Source organism: Fukomys damarensis, unplaced genomic scaffold (assembly GCF_012274545.1).
Source record: "Fukomys damarensis isolate Sample0158 unplaced genomic scaffold, DMR_v1.0_HiC HiC_scaffold_8368, whole genome shotgun sequence".
NCBI classification, from domain to species: domain Eukaryota; kingdom Metazoa; phylum Chordata; class Mammalia; order Rodentia; family Bathyergidae; genus Fukomys; species Fukomys damarensis.
Genome location: NW_022909280.1, coordinates 1 through 1,894, shown reverse-complemented (window position 1 = coordinate 1,894; position 1,894 = coordinate 1). Strand labels below are relative to the sequence as shown.

Here is a 1,894-nt window from a genome sequence, read left to right as displayed (position 1 = left end):
AAAAAAAAAAAAAGAATGAGAAAGGATGCTGTGAAGTCATTTTATATAACTTATGAAATGGTTAAGGCTGTCCAGTATTCATTTGTTTCCATTTTGATTGAAGAGAGGTATAGCTTTTGTTTAGTTAATCCAATTTAGATCACTTCTTAATAATCAATTTCATTTAAATCTTCAGCATATCCTGATGATTGTTGAGCTGTATCTTCCATCTCTGTTGAGAAAGACAGACAATACAGTGTTTTCTATTTTTAATCACAGAAAATGTATTTAATTTACATTCTCATAATTTGAAACTATATAGATTCAAACTCTTTATTAAGTGTATGTAAGTGGTAAGAATATTATTTACCTGCACAGGGTCCTGCCTGAAATTTAACATCATCAATGGCAATATCACTTCTTATTGACACTCCCCGAGTGGCTTCAAAAATTATCTAAAAACATAATGAAGTGTGAATTTAGAAACAGTCATCTGGATTAAACAACGCTGGTTAGGGCAGATGTAGGCTTTATGGGTTTGGAAGCTTAGATGGCTCTCAGGGCCCCTTTGTAGAAAAGGATACATGATTACAAATTCAAATTTAGGTACAGAAAGACATCTACTTGGTATTTAAAGAAACCCGTAATAAATTACTGGAGTCTTGGAAACTCAGATCTTTCTTTTGACATCTCTTTAGAGATGCTTACCTAGAAATGCTTCTTGTGCTGACTGGATTCCCTTCCCCACTTAGAACACTACTTCCAGCACCTCCCAGTATCCACAGGGCCTGTGAGCATGAGAGGCCTGGAAACAGCAATTTCTTCAGGCTCTCTAAAATAAATCTACCTTGGACACTGGTGCCAGATGGAAAAAATTTAATTTGACTGATGAGGCCCTATATGAACAGAAAAGCATCATGAAATTTACCAAAAGATAATGGTTAACTTGTCGTTCAGTACCATAATGTCAAAAACACAGCCCAGGGAAGCAAGGAAATCAGTTTCATAACGTTAGGATCTGAGAAGACAATAACTGAACAAGTGTTCTTGTTCTGGGAAAAACAGATAGCCAGGTCTGAGGCTGGCCTAACAATAAAAACTTCCAAATACCACAGGGAGGTTTGCGCATGGTGAAAATTGTCCAGAAGACATATTTGTTCTACCTATTTTATGAGCAAACAACTTCTCACTGGACTAGATTATGATTTAAATAAAAAGAAAGCCCTTAAACCAATTTCATTTAAACTATCCCAAATTAGATAATATAAATTGAATAATGCATTTATGAAACTATCTTGAAATTAGAGACTAAGAAGCTTTAATGCTAAATATGTGGCAAAATAAAATTAATAAAAAGTCTAAGGCCATAACCTGGGATGGAGACTCTTAGGGGTTAATTTGCCTCAGCTAAGGACATCCAAATAGCTGGTAAAGCATTTCTGATTATGTCTATAAGGCTGCTTGTGGAAGAGACTGGCATGTGAATCAATGAAGAAAGATCTGCCTCAGCCAACATAGTGGGCACCAATCTGTTGAGGGCCCGGATAGGACAAAATTCAATGTCTTTTTGGGGATCAAGGGTAGCCTTCTTCTCTTGCCTTTGGTTATCAGAACTCCAGCCTCTTCGGCTTTCAGCATCTGAGACTTATACCAGGGGCCTTCCAGCTTCTCAGGCCTTCAGCCTTACACTAAGAGTTTTACCATGGCCCCCCAGTTTCCAGGCCTACAGATTTGGACTGCTCTAGGCTACTAACTTTCCTAGCTCTCCAGCTTGCTTGACATATCGTGGGAATTCTCACCTTCCATAATTTCACAAGCCAATTTCTATAGTAGACCCTTATATATCTTTTCATCCAATCATCCAGCCAGCCAGCCACCCTACTGGTTCTGTTTCTCTGGAAAATGCTGATTAATA

The 1,894-nt window shown here is 37.6% G+C and overlaps 1 long non-coding RNA gene across 1 annotated transcript; it reads right to left on the bottom strand.

Annotated features, from left to right (window-relative positions):
• On the bottom strand, positions 1-1,888 carry LOC104862042. The gene is made up of 2 exons (XR_780174.1): positions 350-1,888; positions 1-211 (listed from the first exon to the last, which is right to left on the bottom strand). It is a non-coding gene; the product is annotated as an uncharacterized LOC104862042 (long non-coding RNA).
• Positions 1,889-1,894: the final 6 nt, after the last annotated feature.